At 39.5% G+C, this 20,605-nt stretch overlaps 1 pseudogene; it reads right to left on the bottom strand.

The window, feature by feature from the left end:
* Positions 1 to 5,917: 5,917 nt before the first annotated feature.
* LOC120106087 lies at positions 5,918 to 18,090 on the bottom strand (annotated as a pseudogene).
* Between the last annotated feature and the right edge of the window lie 2,515 nt (positions 18,091 to 20,605).

The raw sequence follows: 20,605 nt of genomic DNA, 5'->3' as shown, positions 1-20,605 counted from the left end.
TTCCTCTAAAAACCAAAAATTTAAGTTCAAAAGCTTCAATGCACTAAAAGAAAATTCAGAGAATCGAAACAAAGTTGAATGCATATGTTGAGGGGGAGAATCTGAATTTTTAAGAAAGCAAAATCATTAAATATATATAAGCCAAACAATTGATTGCATGACATGAAGGCTTATATAATTCCAAATGAAAGGGGGAGCTTTAACTTCAAAATTTATTGTTTCACACCTTTCAAGTTTGGATAAATTAAATAATTAGACACTTGAATTCATTTTAAAATTTTATTATAAATTTTCTTGTTTATTGAGCAATTCACTTTACATATACTCAATGTTTTGTCATCATCAAAAAGGGAGAGATTGTGGAGTGATTGATAATAACCCTATTTGATTTTGATGAGCTCAAAGCATTTGAGTATATCTTATGTTTACTAATGAATTCAATCTAGTGTTTCAGTGAAAATCTTGTAAATTTATGGTTAAGTGTCTCTAGATTTGGTTCAAGACATTTTGGATAAGTTAAGAAGTGAATCTGAACCAAAGTCTGAGACTCGAGTCGACTCCGGGATATTACGAGTTGACTCCAAGCGTATCAGAAGCACTGGCACAGGCTCGAGTCGACTCCGGAACATTATGAGTCGACTCCGACTGAGAACAGACAGACGAACAGAAAGACTCAACTCAAAATCTGTCAGCGAGCCGACTCCTGAAGAGCGCGAGTCGACTCCGATGCTTGCCGAGTCGACTCCGGAGTAGTATGAGTCGACTCCAGGGAGTTACAGACAGAAAGACAGAGAAGTCATTTTGAACCCTGAGAGCCGAGCCGACTCCTGAGGAACGCGAGTCGACTCCGATGGTTGGCAGGTCGACTCCAAAGGAAGCGAGAGTCGACTCTCAGTGTTATACAAGGCAAAAGTTAGAGAGCAACTTTCGGACACTGAGAGCCGAGTCGACTCCCGCAAAGCCCGAGTCGACTCCGAGACAGCGCGACCCAAAAAGACAGAAGACAGTATTGTTGTCTCTGAGACGCGAGTCGACTCCAAGACAGTTCGAGTCGACTCCAAGGCAGCGCTACTCCAAAAAGACAGAAGACTGTTTTTCGGATACTGAGAGCCGAGTCGATTCCGAAACAGTCCGAGTCGACTCCAAGACTGCACGAGCCAAAAGACAGAAGAACAGAAGTTCGGGCTCTGAGCGCCGAGTCGACTCCCAGAATTTTTGAGTCAACTCGAGTGAGCAAAGTTGAAGAATACCTCTATGGATTTCTTGGAATGAGTCGACTCCAAAAGTGCAAGGTCAGCTCCAGAATTTGGGGAGTCGACTTCGGGTTAAGTCGAGTCGACTCCCAGTCGAGAAGCTCACTTTAATTCATATCCGGAACAGTTGGCGAGTCGACTCCAGAAAAGCATGAGTCGACTCCTGCTGCAGCCGAGTCGACTCCAGATCGCGCGAGTCGACTCCGATCCCAACGGAAACATTGTCAGGATGTGCAGAATGTGCAGAACGGCTAGTAGATTATGTCTAACGGCTAGTTTCCGTGGGGAATGACTTAAATAGCCACAGAGGACTGTAGCAAAGGAGGGAAGTGACATTCCTTTCAAAGAAAATACAAAAACTTCATCTGTCAAAGGGAAGAGGGCCATTAACTCCATTCAACCAACTCTTCCCAGCATTAAAGAAGTCTCCTTCAGCCTTCAAGTCTTCAAGACATTCAAGAGGAGACCCAGAGTTCAAGAAGCCCTCCTCTACATCATCATAAACTTGTTTGAGGGCTCTTAACTTTTCTCTTATTTATATCGCTGTATATCTGCTTTTTAGAAGCTCTATTTTTCTGTTTGTTTTTATTCAAACCGTTTGTTCCTTACTTGATTCAATCAGGGGATTGAATCAAGGGTGTAAAGGTTTGTTGGTGAGCCTAGGTTGAAACCAACGGTGTAAGGGTTCGATTGTGATCCCGGAAAAACAATCGGGTGGTTCTAGTCGGTGAGCCTGGAAAAACCGACCGAGTTCGTTGTGACCTCATAAAACAACAAGTTGGGTTGTGAGCTTGTAAAACAACCGGCTGTAATCCGAGGGGTTATAGTGAATTCCCAAGTGAGGCTTGGGGAGTGGACGTAGGAGCAAGGGTTAGCTCCGAACCACTATATATTCCTTGTGTTTGTGATTGCTTTGTTGTTCTTTATCTTCATTTCATTCACAGCACATAGCATCTAATTAATCAACTTGCAAAAGGTGTTAATTAGTATTTCATAAATCAAATAATTGTAATAGTTATTTTAAAACCCAATTCACCCTCCCTCTTGGATTGTCTATCTGGGCAACAGTTTCAATAAAACTTAGAAAATTTCTGTTATTACTTTGATAGATCTTTTCATTCTTTCCTCGAAATGCTAAATTATTTTTTGCAAGATTTTTTACGACAGCAATAATTCTCAATAGAACTTTTTTCCAATGATCCTTCTCTTGATTTATTTGTTCTTGAAGACTTTTATCAATTGTATTATTTTTTAGCAATCTCACTTCTAAATCAATCCACCTATTCATGCTAATGATATGTTCATTAGTTATTTCATGACTTTTAAGCTTGATACCTAGATTTTTCCAATCTCTACTTCCTTCATTGACTAATTGACTCATGCTAGGCTTTGAATTAAATAATTTACAACAAAAACAATATACTCTATCCAAATCTTTCGAATACACTAACCATCTTCTATCATATTTTTCACCATTAGGTAACTTACGAATGTAATATATCGTAGAGAAGTGTCTATTATTTTCATCCTTAGGAAAATGAAAATCATAATCTCTAATTGGACCTCTTTCCACCATTAGATCTCTAAATTTTGCATCAATATTTTTCCATTGACCAGGATCATAAAAATTTGCAGAAATAGAACTAGTTTCACAATCTTTTTCCTTGTTTATCTTATCTCCATCTGATTCTTCATTGTGCTCTTCATTAGATATCGTTTCACTAGTAATCTCATTTTTTAGCTCCATTTCGGATGCCTGTTCTGTTGCTAATTCCTGAGTTGAATTTGATGTGGTGTTTTGTTTGTTTGTAACAACAAATCTATCTAGAGCTCCTTTTTGAGATTGAATGAGTTTATCGATTTTCCTTTTTTTTTTTAGTTTTTCATACCCACAGTCATATTTTCTATTAGACATTTTAATCTATAAATAATATTATCAAACTAAGCAATTAAAAAAACACCACAAATAAATCAAAATATAAAAAACTTGATTGTGTCAAGAAAAACAAACTCGGGTCCGACAAGTAGTGCCGAACTTAATTGTGTCGAGAAGAGGCCGAACCGCCGAAGTCCACAACCAACCTACATTTGGATCCAAAAAAAAATCAATTTAACTTGACTAAATAAAAATTAATTGGATCAAAAGATTAATTAGTAAAGTAAACTAGCTTAGGAGCTAACAGAGGAGGGCGGTGGATTAGATTCTCACCGGAGAATTGGGATCAGTGACAGTGATTCAGTAATTTCAGTGGGAAATTGGATGCTCACGGTCCAACGGACTGACAGAGGATGGTGGGCTGGGCAGTGGGCAGTGACGCAGTGTCAGTGTGTCACAGAGACACAGACTCACAGTGGACGGTGGGCTTGGAGTGAGCTGAGCTGCCGACTGCCGAGTGCCGAGGAGCGGAGGAGGCCGGAGCGGCGGAGCCCGGAGATCGGAGGATCCGAGGACGGCGAGGAGAGCTGGAGTCTGGAGAGGACTCCTCTCAGAGGAGATCCGGCCGGCGGCTAGCCACTCGCCGGGTCTTCCGTCGGCTGAAGCCCGAAGGTTGGAGGAATGAGGAGTGAGGAGCCGAGGACGGCGACATCGGGCGTCGGCCAGGAGAGGAGATCCAGCCAGCGGTCCAAGAGCTGGAGTCTGGAGAGGAGATCCGGCCGGCGGGTTCTGCCTTCTTCAAGAAGGCTTCTTGGAGCCGGAGGAGGAGGACCGAGCCACCGAGGACGGTGGACTTTAGAGCGGAGCCGACTAGCCGAGGAGGCGAGGAGGCCGGAGGCCCGGAGCCCGGAGGCCGGAGGTCGGAGCCGAGGACGACGAGTCGTCGGAGTCGACGAGGACAGATGGAGCGGTGCTGCGACTGCGAGCGTGCGAGTCTGCCGAAAACTGGAGAACGGGGGATTGGGATTTGGGAGAACTGAGAAGGGGGGAGAGAAGGTCCGAAGGAGGGAGGAAATACCCGTAACCCGTTGCAGCCCGGTACTGGTGCTCTGGTAGCCGTCGCCTCGCCCACTGCCCAGCGCCCAGCTACGACTGTCACAGTGTCACTCTAGCCATCGCCCATCGGAGACCGGAGACGGATGGGAAAGGGAAAGGCAGAGCCGCAGAAGGCTACGGTCCGCTGGGTCATGGGTGGGTGTCAAGGAGTTCCAGACTTCCATCCCGGCTTAAAAAAAAAAAAAAAAAAAAAACTATGCTGTGGTTCCATGGGTCGGGGGCCTTCCATGGGTCGGGGGCCTTAGGCGACCGCCTCAGTCGCCTAAGGCCCGAGCCGGCCCTGACTCGAGTGTAGTGTAGCTGATCTCTTAATATTATAACAATATTATACTAACAATATTATACTATACTATACTGCATTGTCTACATAATATTATATTATATTATGTTATTGTATTTTAGTCTCTAAGGTATAAATCCTGTTTAATTGGGATATCGGGGTGTTGAACAAATTATTGGGTATAGCTTATTCTGACACAAGAATCTGATGTTTGGCAACTTATAGGGGATAAAGTGGGGATAAACGCTCTTTATCCCAATTCCAAACATAACCGTAGACTCCTCACCAAGTGATGTCCTTAGCTAAAAGATATTTTTTGGTTCTTCTCAACTTATTTTTTGCAATGTTTATTTGGAGAGCAGTGAATTATACTTGAGCGGGACTTGAACGGATTCGCACCTGGGCTTGAGGAGGAGACATTTGACATCTAGTCCTATATAAGATAAATATGCAAGGGAAAAGTGTTGGTATATACGTTTTGAGTCCAAGTTTGATGACTCAAAATTGTGTAATATAGCCATCAAAATCCAAGTTCACCTGAAAACTTATACCATTAGATTGATATACATGTCAGCTTGGGTCAAAATTTCATCATTTTAACTAATTCAGAGGTAAATACTAGTCAGCGTCCCATGGTTTTCTTATGTGTAGATTGTTGAAACTGATGACCAGTTTTGAGTCGATCAGAGGAGCTTGCTATGGCACCTTAGAGGTCAGTTCCAGGCAGGGGACCTGCCTTTTGTAGTTTCAATTCAAGCTCAGATCACTAGGGATCAACCTCCAGAATTTTTCAAGACTACAAGGAGTCTAGACGACGACGACGAAAAAAAAAAAAAAAAAAGAAAAAAAAAGAAAACAGAGACACAGGTTATCAGCTAAAGAATCAAATCAAAACATGGACCCAAAGCGTTGCTTAATCTTGTCAGCACTGGTACATCAATGCTATCTAACCCAGTCTCTACCAGAGAGAGAGAGAGAGAGAGAGAGAGAGAGAGAGAGAGAGAGAGAAGAAAAAGAGAACAATTGTTAGAGCATCAGTCAATGGGACACCTCTAGTTAATGGTGCATTCTCTAAGTCAGAGATGAGAATGCTTGACCGTATATTTTATTTCTTCTACTTCAATTCTTTCAAATTTGTCCTGAATTTTCGTTAGATTAATAAAGATCATACTTGCTGATGAAGAACAATGGGATTTACAGATCATGCATTTGGTTCTGATTGTTTCAGTGCAGTCAAGAGTTACAAATTTTCAGATTTGAGTTATTGCTTCCCTGATTATTGCCTGTGAGTTATCCTTACATGGAGCAAGCGGCATTCTTGCATATGAAACCATACATAAAAACTGCATGCCCGTTCTTGTCTATGAGTACATTCATAAGAAAAGCCTTAATTTACTACAGAGCAAATATTTTTGATGTGGGATTTCCCTATGAAAAGAAATATACCTATCCATCGACTGAAATATACTTTCCCTCTCATGAGGTATGAAGGAGGTTAAATCAAGTATACTACAGAAGACCACAACTAGACCATTTTAGTGCATGGTACTCACTCTGAGTACCCAGACGACAGCTGCTCCATAACAAGTAGGGCTTTCATCATGGGCTTAACCTTCTCTGTTATCTTTACAATTACCAAGAACAAGACCCTATATAGAATAACCATACCGAATAACACAGCAAGATCAATCCACTTGGAGTAGCCCATTTCAACTTGCCAGAAGCCCCTCAGAATCTCTTCGCCAGTAATGGTGGGAGGCCCCCCTGCTTGGTTGTTGGGGAAAGTCAGACCCAAGAACTCGTTCTTGTAGAAGCCTTGGTTGGCATACTTATGGAAGGCGATGTAGTACATTGGATACCTCCACACAGGCTTGGGGAGGTCGTCGGGCAACCGGAAGAAGCCACCGTTCAGTATCATCACTCCCTGGATTCCAGCCCCGGTTATGATGCCCATCAGGAAGTCCGGGACGATGCTTGCAACGATCATCATCAAGCCCTCCACCAGCATCATGCACATGAAGAGCACCAGAGCGAAGTAGGCAAAGTGATCTATTCTCCTCTGAAGGCCAACAAGGTAGTAGGCCATGGCCCCTGGTGCAACGGAGATGAGAGCCAGGTACGGAATGGCAGAAAGAGTGTTGGCGATCACGAATGCGGTGACGCCATAATGCCCATTCAGTCTTTCTCGTCCAAAGACCTAGAGAATGAAATGGCCATTAACAGTGAAACAAATCTTAATAAACTTAACACTGGTGATTTGTATTTATAGCTGACCTTTTAATAAAAAGAGAGTTTTCATGCAGCATCAAAGTGATCAAAAGATTATATTTTTTCGCTTGAAAGGACCTAAAGATCCATGTGATGTTATGATAATGCGAAAGTAAATAATAGTAAAAGCAGCAGTAATAATCTATAATTGTTGCTAAGATTACAAAAACAAAAGAAAGAAAAGTTTAGTACCAAAATTAAGAAAAAACTCTTGTCTCTTGTTAGGCATGCACCTGGACCTAAATGATATTGCTCCAATTAGATAAAAAGAACAAAAGTTTAGCACTAAAGTTGACAAAAAAAAAACTCGTCTCTTGTTAGGCATGCGCTTGGACCCAAATGATACTGTAATAATAAAGAATCAGGCCGTAAGGCAATCTGCACCAATGATTGGTATCAGTAAAGTTAACAAAAAAAAACTCTTGTTTCTTGTTAGGCATGCGCTTGGACCCAAATGATACTGTAATAATAAAGAATCAGACCATAAGGTAATCTGCACCAATGATTGGTATTTATGGCTAATCTAGTTCTTTTATCATGATGCTATATGACTATTAACGAAAGCATGTGTTGCAAGTGTCCATAAAAGAAGGATAATTGATCAGAACTTTTGACATGCAATATGTGCTTGGCGAAACTTATAGGGCCAGTTTTGATATTCGTACAAGATTGGACTGAAAATCTTGTTGGAATCAGAGCTGTTGGCCTATCTAGCTTGAATTTTTTGAGAGCCTATCAAAATCTAGTCCAAATCCTAGCCTTTAGCTTACATGAAGGAAAAACAAAAACTTATAGAGATTTTTTTTCTTCTTCCCATTGGATATGGGCTAGATGGGATTTGGTTGATACGGGCCATGCTTAAATGAATGGTCCAGTCCACAAATCTTGTAAAAATTTAAGCCCAATTCTGTAAGAAACATGCCTATAGAGTCTTTTAGTTTGCAAGTACCTATGGATCGTTAACAATTCAGATGCATAACTATATCTCGAGAGAAAATGACTAACCTTCATGTCCTCCACAAAAGATGGAAATCCCCCTATTGCCATGAAAGTCAGGAATGCAGCTATGAACATGAGCATAGAACCTCTGGCCTGAAAATTTCAAAACCAGCATTACATGATGATACGTATAAAAAAGCATTAAAATGGCCTTTGAGTTCATAAGGGAATACACCAACACACCTGAATTGAACCATAAGTATGGCCGACATCATGGTATATGGTGCCTCCACAGAGGCAGAGCGCAATATAAATGGCAAATCGCAACCAGTAGTAGCCCAAATCTCTATACATGTTCATAAAGGACCTTCTAGTGAGGACCAGGGACTGAGTTAAGAAGCTAGCTTGACTTCCTTTCTTCACCAGAGCTCCTCCCTTTCCAGAAAAGGTAATACAAGTAAAATTAGAACATGAGATAAAACTATATATAAGGGATTGCGCTAAGTGATGTTCTTTGAATAACATCACGAACGAACGGACAAGTACTAATCCAAGATCGTGATTACCCTTCCACGTATCTCTGCAATTTGTTGAGCTACTTGTTGTGAAATAGTGGAGGACTTATAAGATTTCACAAGGGTCTCAATTACTTCAGCAGTGGTTATTTGCTGGACTTCAGGGCCTTCTTCGATATCCTGTTGGAAGGAATCATAGAAACATCGTCGAAATTTTACTAGGGCTTCAACTATGGATGATTAGCAAGTAAAAAGCTGTTGGAAGTGATGCTGCATACCTTCTCAAAGTCTTTGTTGATTGTCCTAAGGTAATGATCTGAAGGATTTCGATGAGGTGGACAGGGGAAGCCATTCAAAGCAAAGAACTGAAGAAAAGAGAGTGCAACAAAAATGATGAAGTCACTCGAATTTCAATCTATACTATATTAAAAAGATCATTAGGAGTACTTTGGTTCTGTCAAATTTGTCCATGCAAGTAATAGTATTGGTTTCACGAACAAAATTTTATTATCTAACAATCATGAGTATTGATAGTTTTGGAAATAAAAATGCGAATAATAATTTATTTTATCTAAATCTCATTTCTGATGGTATCTTTGTAATGTTGGATCCCGTTTAATTAAACGCTGATCCCGTTTAATTAGAACCCACATCTTGAAAAGTGTCACTTGTAAATCCTGATAATCAGGAGGGTATTGAGGTAATTGCACGACAGTGAAAGGTTGCCTTAATGGGGGGTGACTCTTCACGGGTGTAACTAACCACGGCGTTTGATCCCTGGAGAGGGCTATAAATAGCCAGTTAGACCCTTTCTCTAAAACACGCATTAGGAGCTCTCTCTCCAGCTAATCTCTGTCCAAATCAAAGCAAATCTCGTTTGATCGCGGCTGCAGATTAGATTACACGCATCTCAAAGTTCAATTCAAGATGGATTTAGCGAGTCAAAATATGGTTTATGATTCATTAACATTAATCATTCCATCAATGGTATCAGATTTATTAACATTAATCATTCCATCAATGGTATGAGAGCGGACCGAGTCTAAAGTAAATCATACCTATTTGATCTGTTAATTTAATCTGCTGGAGAACCCGATGTTATTTAAACATCGAAAAGATTTTTGGCTTCCCGATGTGGGACTAAAAGCCTCTTTCGGGATGAAAGTTTTTGCCCATATTACTTAGAGCAATGAAATATCTTTGTCTGGGCAATATGGGACTAAAACCCTTCACCCTTTCCACACCTCCTTCCACCCCTGTTTAAGAACAGAAGAAGGGAGAGGAGGCAACCATGGCCGCCGCCGCCCACGGCCGCCATGGCCGCCGCCTCCCCGGCTGCCGCTGCGACCCGCCCTGGCGAGCCGGCCGCGGCTGCAAACCGCCGTGGCCACCATGGCTGAAGCAGGTGGAAGGGGAAAGGAGGACTCGGCCGCCGTGGCCTGCAGCCCGCCGCTAAGCGGCCCTGGCCGCTGCTAACGGTGCCGCAGCAAGGCCTGCGGCCGACGGCCCTATGGCCTGCGACCGTGGGCTGCGGCCGCACCCTGCGGCCGAACCCCGTGACCGACCCCGGCCTCCAGCCCCGCCCTGCGGCTGCCCCCGCGGCCTGCGGCCGTGCCTACGGCCGGCTGCGGCGGTTGCGCCGCCATTGTTTAGGAGAGAAGGGGCCACTGGTTTTGGCCCCCTTCTCCTCCTTTCGCTTGGGAAGAAGATGAATAGAAATGGGTTTCGGATTTTCTAAACCCGCAACCCGAATCCGGTTAATAATAATAAAAAAAAGGTGAAGGGATTAATAGGTTTCGAGTTATTGGGTCTCGGCCCGCAACCCGAAATCCGAATTCTTTTGACTAAACTGTGCATTTTGCAGTTAAACCCCTGACAATATGTTATTCTGAAAAAGGGGCATAAGAAATTCATATATGGTCCCCAGCCGAAAGTTGAATTATCAAAAGGGTCCTAAAATATATTATGTGGTCCCTTTGCTAAAGTTTCATTACAGAACAGTACTTTGACAATTATGTATTATTCTATGTAATAAATTTATTGCATAAATGATCAATTTATATTGCTTTCTTATGATGATACATGATTGTTTATATTATTCATATTTTCATGATAAAAGGGTGATGTATGCATGAGACGAGCCAAAGCATCTTATGTAGGAAAAGACATAAAAATGATTAAATTTTTTACATATTTGTGATGACAAGCCAAAGCATCCCATAAATTTTAGAATGCTTTAATTTAATTTAATTAATAAAGAGTTTTTTATCACCATCTCATAAAATTGAATAGTTGCATCATATATAATGAACCGGCCCCAAAGGGAAGTCATTATACAAAGTTAATGATGGGATGAAATAATGTTATTAGTATGATATTTATGATGAAATCTTGTTGCCCAAAGGCCTTGAATTCTTCATTAATATTAAACAATATCTAGTAAAATTTTATCCATTGAATAACGGTGTCTAAGAAAAGCTTATCAAAAAGGCATACATGCCTAAGAAAGGCTGGTACTTAAGTGAGCCTAGTTCTCCACCACTGATCTGAAGTTGATCTAGCTGTTATTCTTTGGATTTTTCCAACTAGATATATAAAGTTCATTAAATATCATACTTAATGCATTAGTTTTGTCGTAAAGGGGTAAATCATGTAAAGTTAATTTTGATTTACTCACTAAATTGCTAATATGGGTTAGTGATTTAGATAAGATTTTAGCGTACTTATAGCATGTATATTGATAGTAAGCTTATATTTTGCAGCTTTGTTTCCGACAGTTTTTTCACAATTCATATCATGCATTCCAATACTTAATGGTTCAAATTTATCGGAATGGAAAGAAAGACTGACATTTATTTTAGGATGCATGGATATTGATTTGGCACTTCGTGAGGATATGCCACCCGTCCCCACGGAGGAAACTACGCCAGAGGAGAAAAAAGTTGTAGGAGAGGTGGGAGCGATCAAACCGCTTAAGTCTTTTACTCATATAAAATCATATCTCTAGAAAGATAAGGGGCTCAATTCCTGATTGCAAAACTGCAAAAGAATTTTTAATAGCAGTAGAAGAGCAATTTGTGAGTTCAAAGAAAGTCCTAGCCAGTACCTTAATATCAAGGTTTGCTTCCTTAAAGTATAATGATAGTGATGGCATACGCGAGCACATTATGGAATTACGTGACATCGCTGCCCAATTAAAATCATTGGAAGTAGACATGTCTGAGACTTTCTTGTACACTTTGTTCTTAATTCTCTGCTTATGGAGTATGCACCATTTAAGATCTCATACAACACACATACAGAAAAATAGGACTATGAATCAACTTCTAGCCATTGTGTTGATGAGGAGCAGAGAATAAAACAAGAGAGGCAAGAGAGTGTTTATCTCACCTCTCATAAGAAAAAAGAACATAAAGAGGTCGGCAGTACCAGTCATCATATTCCTGTCAAGAAGAAGAAAATGAAAATGTCAGCTAAAATGACTGACAAAAAGCAAATAAAGTGCTTTTTTTGTAGGAAACAGGGACATTTGAAAAAGGACTGCACCAAGTACAAGAAATGGCTCGAAAAGAAAGGTACTTCTCTTTTCTTAGTGTGTTATGAATCAAATTTTATTGATGTACCTCAATAACACATGGTGGATTGACTCTGGTGCTACTATCCATATATGTAAACTTTGCAGGGATTGTTGAACAAAAGAATTCCAACAGAAAGTGAACGAAGCATCATAATGGAAAATAAGATGCGTTCACATGTGGAAGCTGTTGGAACGTTCAAATTGACCTTAAAGACTGGCCATATTTTGTATCTAGAAAATACCTTCTATGTACCTGGATTTTCAAGAAACTTGATATCTGTTTCTAAACTTACTTCCTTTGGATATACCGGTTCATTTGGATGGTCATTTGTAAACCTTTTCTTGAATAATATTATTGTTAGTAATTGCTTGTTAGAGGATGGTTACTTCCTTTGAGCTATCCCTTTTATCCCTGCAAAATAAAGAACATTATGGATTAAAAACGTAGCATGATGAACGAAAATTTCTCTATGTTATGGCACCGAAGATTAGGTCATATCTCCATAAAAAGAATCAAGAGATTAGTAAATGATGAAATTTTACCAACTCTTGACTATGGTGATTTTGAAACTTGTTTAGACTGCATCAAGAAAAAGCAGACTAACAAGTTTAAGAAAGGTGCCATAAGAAGCACAAATTTATTGGATCTCATACATACAGATATATGTGGGCCTTTTTCGACCCCATGTTTTACTGTCATAAATATTTTAACACCTTTATTGATGATTACTCACGCTATGGAATATTCTCCACTTATTGTATGATAAGACTAAGGAATTAAATGCTTTTAAGCTTTTCAAAACAGATATAGAGTTACAACTTGATAAAAAGATTAAAGTTGTGAGATCAGGTAGAGGTGGTGAATACTACGGTAGGTATACTGAAATTGACAACATTTAGGTCCATTTGCTCGATTTCTTCAAGAGCAAGGTATAGTTGCACAATACACTATGCATGGTATCCTAATCAAAATGAAGTTGCGGAAAGAAGAAACCGAACATTAATGGAGATGGTAAGAAGTATGATTAGTTACTCAACTCTCCTAATTTCTCTGTGGGGTGATGTCTTAAAAACTGCTGCGTATATTCTAAATAGGGTTCCTACTAAAGCTGTCCCAAAAACACCCTATGAAGTTTGGACAGGTAGGAAATCTAGTTTAAGACATCTACACATTTGGGGGTGTCAAGCTGAGGCAAGGTGTACAACCCATAAGAGAAAAGTTGGACTTTAGAACCACTAGTTGTTATTTTATTGGTTATCCTGAAAAGTCCAAGGGATACAGATTTTATTGTCCTAATCATATTTTGAGGATTGTGGAGACAAGAAATGCTAGATTTCTTGAAAATGACCAAATCAATGGGAGTATAAAACCTCAAAAAATTAATTTTGAGGAAAAGCAAACTCCGTATGGTGTGCGAGATTCAAATAAGCAGCCAGTGATTCCTCCACCTATCATTAATAATGATTTAGAGGAGGATGAGTCTACTATTAATGTTCCACTTAAATCTGTGCCAATTATCACTGAAATATTGCTTCTCCACCTATAGAACCAGTGGATCAAGAAGCAACTTTAAGAAGGTCATCAAGGGTAAGGAGATCTCCAATTCCACCAGATTATATAGTATAACTTCAAGAAAGCCGATTATGACATAGAGAATATAGATGATCCAATAAATTTCTCATAAGCCATAAATTCAGTAAATTTCTCCAAATAGCTAGATGCTATGAAAGATGAAATAGATTCTATGGCTAAAAACAATGTTTGGAATCTAGTTGAACTACCTCCTAGGCTACTGCAGTACGCTGCAAATGGGTTTTTAAAACCAAAAGAGACTCCAAGGGCAAGGTAGAGCGACATAAGGCTAGACTTGTTGCCAAAGGATTTACTCAAAAGGAGGGTCTTGATTATCATGAGACCTTCTCTCCAGTTTCAAAGAAGGACTCTTTAAGGATAATTATGGCTTTGGTAGCTCATTTGACTTAGAGCTGCACCAAATGGATGCGAGAACTGCATTTCTTAATGGAGATTTAGAGGAAGAAGTTTAACATGAAACAACCTGAAGGTTTTGTTTCAGAAGGGTCAGAGTCAAAAAGTTTGCAAGCTAAATAAGTCTATATATGGACTCAAGCAATCATCTCGACAGTGTATCTTAAGTTCAATAACGTCATTTCTACATTTAGCTTTGTAGAAAAAATTGTTTGATAGATGCATTTATCCTAAGATCAGTGGGAGTCGATTTATTTTTCTAATCCTATATGTAGATGACATTTTGCCTTGCTAGTAGTAATTTGGCATTGCTTAGAGAGACTAAGTAATTCTCTCCAGTAATTTTGATATGAAGGATATGGATGAAGCCTCATATGTCATCGGTATTGAGGTTCATAGAGATAGATCTAAACAAAAAGTTTATCTATCTCAAAAAGCCTACATTAAGAAAATGTTGGAGAGATTTTGTATGAAAAATTTCAAACCAAGCCCAGTGCCTATTACTAAAGGCGAAAAGTTTAGCCAATCACAATCTCTGAGGAATGAAACTGAAAGGGAGCATATGAAAGCATTTCCCATATGCTTCACTAATTGGGACTTTAATGTATGCTCAAGTCTGTACCAGACCTGATATAGCATATGTTGTGGGATTACTGGAGAGATTTCAAGCTAATCCAGGAATGGAACATTAGAGAGCTGCAAAGAAAGTATTGAGATATCTTCCAAGGAACTCAAGATCATATGCTCACATACAACAAATCCGATCTCTTGGAGATCATTGGATACTCAGACTGACTTTGCGGGATGTCCAGATAGTAGAAAATCAACATCAGGTTATATTTTTCTACTAGCTGGTGTTGCAGTCTCGTGAAAAAGTTCGAAGCAAAAGATGACAGTTGCTTCAACAATGGAGGCTGAGTTATTAGCATGCTATGATGCAGTTACACAGGCTATTTAGTTGAGAAACTTTATCACGGGCCTACAGATCGTGGACACTATTTCAAGATCCATAAAGTTATATTGTGATAATTTAGTAGCAGTTTCCTCAATAAAAAATAATAAGATATCTAATGAAAATAAGCACATGGAGGTGAAATATCTTGTTATAAAGAAAAAATGTGATAACCATAAAATTTCAGTTCAATACATCAATACTGTGCTTATGTTGGCAGATCCTTTGACCAAAGCAATAGCCCCCGGAATTGCATAAGGAGCATGTAGGTCAAATGGGCCTTTTTTGTATAAATTAATTGATGTATTATTGCGCACATTGCAGATGGTTGTAAATCACATTTATTGTATTTTCTGCTTTAATGAATTCATATGGTTTATGCATACTATGGTAGCAAAAATTGTGACCAAAGAATGGATTTCATGAGAAGTTCATTCATAAGGGTTTGGTTATGATGGTTTAGTAATATAGTGATTATGAAAGGTTATACATCAATCAAATAGGTGTTATTTCCGCCATGGTTCGTATTATTATTCTCAAAGTAGTCAAACATAAAGTTTGCCCAAATTGATATCAGAATAGAAAGAACACGCGTATAAAGATTATAAAATTCAAGTGCTAAGGATATTTCACTTGTCAATATGGTCCAAGTGGGAGAATGTTGGGATCCCCTCAAGTTGTGGCCCATATTGACAAATTGACGTCAATATGGTCCAAGTGGAAGAATGTTGGATCCCGTTTAATTAAATCCTGATCCCGTTTAATTAGAACCCACATCTTGACAAGTGGTCACTTGTAAATCTTGATAATCACAAGGGCATTGAGGTAATTGCACGGTAGTGAAAGGTTGCCTTGATGGGGGGTGACTCTTCACGGGTGTAACTAAACCACGGCGTTTTGGTCCCTGGAGAGGGCTATAAATAGCCTGTTAGACCCCTTCTCTAAAACATGCATTAGGAGCTCTCTCTCCAAAAGATCTTTCGCTAATCTCTATCCAAATCAAAGCAAATCTCGTTTGATCACGGCTGCAGATCAGATTACACGCATCTCAGAGTTCAATTCAAGATGGATTTAGCGGAGTCAAGGTATGGTTTATGATTCAATTAACATTAATCATTCCATCATGTAATGCTCCAAATTCATTTTTTTTTCTATCCTAACTTATTTACAACAAAATTATTTCTTCCCTATCTCTATCTCCCTCTGACAACCTTTTACGATCTAACTTCATTCCATTTAAATTTAATTCATTTAATTTATTTAATATTATTTATTTTTTGTTACTAAATGCGTACCACTCATACCTATAATGCTAGTTTACCTAAAAACGAAATTCTCTCTTTATTGTAGTCTAACTTTGACATTTACATGAGAAAATATATCACAATTGAGTTCCATGCCATTGTTATAATAGCTACTCACAAACTTCTATGTTCTCTTTAATTTTACGAAAAACCTGTACAAAGTAATGTGCTTGATTATCATGCTGTTTTTCTTATGCTCAAGCAAAGCCTAATCAACGCCATATACGTAATTCTTTATGTGGTATATGAAATATATAATGGTGAAGCAAAACCATGTTATATATATTGGGATCATATACAAGCTAGTCAAACATATGACATGTTAATTCCTGATAAGGAGAATATCCTGTATCCATGTTACATACTTGCATATGAATATATTGTGTATATGCAGAAACCCAAACATATGTACATACATACATATATATATACATGCTTCATCTATCTATCTATCTATCCATCTATTTGTTTTATATATATATATATATATAATATATATATATATATATATATATATATATATATATTATATATATATATATATATTTTGTCACATGTAATTGGTAGGTAAGTATATACTTATGAAAGATTATATGCTTTGTTTTATATTGTACACAGCTTCTATGTTGCCATAGACTGGTATAGAAAAGGGATAACAGCCTTTAATTCTTGTTGCTACCATGCTGTGATTCATCGAATCATGGGCTACTTGCGTTATTTTGTTTCTAGTTTACGGATATATGAATACTAACGTGACTAGACCTCTAGTAGTTGTTGGTTAACGTTGGATAAAGGTCATTTGATATTGTGAAAGGCACAAGGTAATTTTTGAAGTTCACAAGGAAAAAAAGCAGCAGCCTAATAGTATAACCTGCTTATAATAAAAGATGACCCATTAGTCCACCCGCCATGGAAAATAAAAAAACATGCAACGCGCTCCGTGACTTTGAAAAAGGTTGTCATTTTCCACCTGAAAGAGAACAGGGTGGCCATTTCTCTCACGTAACCTCATTTTTCTTTCCTTGTTGAGCCGGTTTGGAAGGTCAAGGAATCAAGATTCATGGCATGACTCGGACACCTACCTCGCTTGTCGTTGAAGCTAGGCCAAAGTAAAACCGTCTTGCCGTAAGCCAGAAGGCAAAGGCCATGAAAGAGCTCAAAAACTTCGCTGCTCGGCTGGTGGATGGCGGCGACGACGGTCATCCCCTCCCGGCGGGCTAGCCTGGCTATCCTGTTCATGACGTGGTACGACGCAGCGCTGTCGAGCCCGCTGGTCGGCTCATCTGAGGAAGAGGAGCTTAGGCCTGGTCAGAATCTCCAAGCAGATGCTGACCCTCCCTCTTTTGGCCACCACTGATGCCCTTGGAAGCCCATCCCCCAATCCTTGTATCCATGGCACCTCCCAAGCCCATCTCTCGGATAGTCTCCTCCGCCCTCTCTCTCTTCTCGGCCCTCGACATGGATTCCGGCAGCTGGAGCTGTGCCGAGAAGTACACAGCCTCTCTGACGGTGAGCGTCGTCATTAGTACATCGTCTTGCGTCACATAAGCCTGAGGGAAGATTTACTAACGAGATTTTAGTAAACCAAAGAAAGGAAGAAGAGAAAAAAAGAACAGAATTGACGAAAACGCTTTCATACCGATGTCCCGAATGCAAGTTTCTGCTTTTGGCCGTTTATTAAGATTTCTCCCCTTTGGCCTACGTTTGATCCTAATCTTCCTGCATATCCATAAATTTTTAACATAATATCAGAACACAGCGAAAACTTCATGCGATAAATATACAGAGATAACGAGGCTTCATATTTATGTTACCTTGCAAGCGTGTCAAGAAGTGTAGACTTGCCACAACCAGATGGTCCCATGATGGCCAAGACCTCACCAGGCCTTGCATAACCATTAAGCCCCACGAAGGATTGGGACACGCCCGCCATTGCCATCGGATGCCGAGACACAGAGATCTTCCCAGGTGAGGAAGAACCAGGATTTGTGTGGTTGCTCTCGAGGCCTTCATGGCCAACCATGCCCCAGCTTTGGTACCTTCTCTTTGAACGACGTCTTAAACACATCCACCTCCGGCAAGCTCTCGATGCCTCCCGGAGCATCGACGCCGGTCCTCAAGCCATGCATCTCTGTGTCGTCTTCCTCGGCGACCCGAGGGCGGAGAGGCCTTGTTGGACTTGGGTTTGGAATCCATCTGGGCACAGAGGAGGAGAAGCCATTGCAGTTTCGAGCTAAAGGAGAACGCAATAAATAGCCGTGGAGGCCCTGGAAATATGCATAATTATTACCTGGCCGTGGACGAATTTTTCGAAGTCCGCCAACTAGGACAGGTGGTTTGATCACGGAAACGCATGGTTTGAAGTAAGCATTCGCCTTGCGATTGGGACTATTGATTTATTTATCTATTTTCATTAAATGGCTATTAGACTGGTTGGATGCGGAAGGGTGATAGAAAGATACAAGATGCCACGAGAGCATACAAACCAAACCGCGAACCAAACGAGTCCCTAGTGATGTTATTAGAGCATACCACCACCATTCCCACCTCACAACTCTCAAAAGATATAAGATGTTTTTTTTTCTTTTTTTTTAGTATATCGGCGCCTCACACACAACGAATATGGATGCCAGCTTATAAAGTCAGAGAAAAAAAAAATACATAGAAGATGAGACCGGGACGTGGTTAACCCAAACAAAATCTCTAGAATGATATAAGATATAAGTTGCTTTGCGGCATAATTTTGCACCTCAATGTATCGTGTATGGCATTAATAGTATTTTGTCATATTCTAGAAATGAATGAGAGCTATCCATCTCCCAGATGGATGATGTGACAAACAATCCATGATGATATGAGACTGCGGTACAAAATTCATGTCGAACTCCTCTTAAATGTTAGAAAACTTATTTAATGAATAAATATATAGAGAAAAGTCTATTAATCTCTTTTCTTTCCTCTCTCTCTCTCTCTCTCTCTCTCTCTCTTCAACTTCTTTCTCATCTTTCATATGTCAGCATACATCTCGATGATAATAAAATTTACCGTACGTCTAGTCATAACTCATTAGTTAACTCTTCATCAAACAACCTCTCTTCTCATCACCCTTCTTCTCTTCCAATCGAACCTCGTGACCTCAAATCTACTCAAACTCAAGATCTTAATTATCTTACTATTGATGGCCCCACCCCAACATCGACATTCTTATCTTATCAAAGATGATACCATGAGAAGTAGATTGAGCTCATCGCCACATACACTAAAGAAAATAGATAAAGTACTCAAACCAACAGCTAAGGTATTAAGGAGCTCATATATGTATGACTATGTATTACTTGATTTGAGGTGTGTATAAATAAAGTATAAGGTATGCATCAACAAATAAATATGTATCTATGAGTATTAGATAATTTATCATCATACCAAGAAATATTAGTTGGACATGTACTATATATTAGAAAAGTAACAATGTATAAACTGTATATATAACCTCAATTTTAGGTGTGTCCTAATAAAATATAAGATATGTATTAACAATATGGTATGTATCATTGAATTACTAGATTGTTGTTGGGTCGTCCATCGACCAACAATGATACCGAGGTCTTTTTTCTTTGATGGAGCCCTAAGTATTATGCTTTTCCTTCCATCTGCTGCCCTAAATATTGATGAGAAAGAGAGGAGAGAGATCCCATTGCATCTCCTCCGCTGAGCAGGATCAGAATAGATTGTTCGAGTTAAATCTTGCTATAATCATCGCTTCCAAATGGGAAAGTGGGAGATTAGAAGGTAATTTAATTTCACATAAATCATCTGGATAGGGTGGCAACGACAATGATGCCAGAAAAGGAGAAGGTGGAGTATTCAGATGGTGGGGTAAAAAATGAGATAAAGATCAGAGGGGAGAGTAGCGAATGGTGAGGGAGGAGAGAAAGTGATGACCATTGGTGCCCTTTTTCTTGTGCTAGCTCTCTCTTTGCTTGTTTTATTTTTTTTTTCCATCTCTCTCTCTCTCTTTGTTCAGTTTATGTTATAAGAATTTGCTAAATGATTTTTTCTTTATCTTGTATATGCTTGGGATCTATGAGATGGGGTATGTGGATGCGCTCACACGTAATGCTGGCTAAATATTATTATTGTACCGCATCTTGATGACAAGTTGGCCAACCTTCAACGGCGGATGGTTCAAAGATTTATCATTTTTTTTGGAACGCGTTCACACAAAACCTGATATATCTTATTGTGTCTTAGAGGTTTCTTTAGAATGAGAGCTGAACTGAGACTTAACCAACCAAAATTCCACATTTGACAACCATGCTGATGACCCAAAGATTGATTCATAAATTGATTTTGATGATCACAAAACCTTGAAGTATAGATACTAATGCTTATGTTGCAAGGAGAAAGATATTTATTTTGCAAGGAACATAGCAAGTTGGGAGAACACAAGAAGGCCTCCAAAGCTCTCAAGTTGGAAGAAAGCTACAATTTATTGGCCCAAAGTTTAAAGTTCAAAGGATTCAAATTGGAGGAGTAAA

This window comes from Phoenix dactylifera, unplaced genomic scaffold, assembly GCF_009389715.1.
Source record: "Phoenix dactylifera cultivar Barhee BC4 unplaced genomic scaffold, palm_55x_up_171113_PBpolish2nd_filt_p 000452F, whole genome shotgun sequence".
Lineage (NCBI taxonomy): Eukaryota > Viridiplantae > Streptophyta > Magnoliopsida > Arecales > Arecaceae > Phoenix > Phoenix dactylifera.
The sequence above is the reverse complement of the archived record's forward strand: the minus strand, read 5'-3'. Positions and strand labels throughout refer to the sequence as shown.